Genomic DNA, 206 nt, shown 5'->3' with positions numbered 1-206 from the left:
ATAAGGTCACTGAACCCAGTTTGCACTCACTCTTAAGGAAAATAACATATTTCAGAGACTGCCGCAGGAGACTAACAGCCCCGAGAGCCTCGCTGGACTGCAACAGGGATTTGACAATGTTCAGAACATCAAATCATCCACAGGAGGAACAGTATGCACATGACACTATTACAGGGAAACGTACAGAGCAGACCGTGATATGGACA

Source organism: Galeopterus variegatus, unplaced genomic scaffold (genome assembly GCF_000696425.1).
Source record: "Galeopterus variegatus unplaced genomic scaffold, G_variegatus-3.0.2 Scaffold6178, whole genome shotgun sequence".
Lineage (NCBI taxonomy): Eukaryota > Metazoa > Chordata > Mammalia > Dermoptera > Cynocephalidae > Galeopterus > Galeopterus variegatus.
This window is presented reverse-complemented; position numbering follows the sequence as displayed.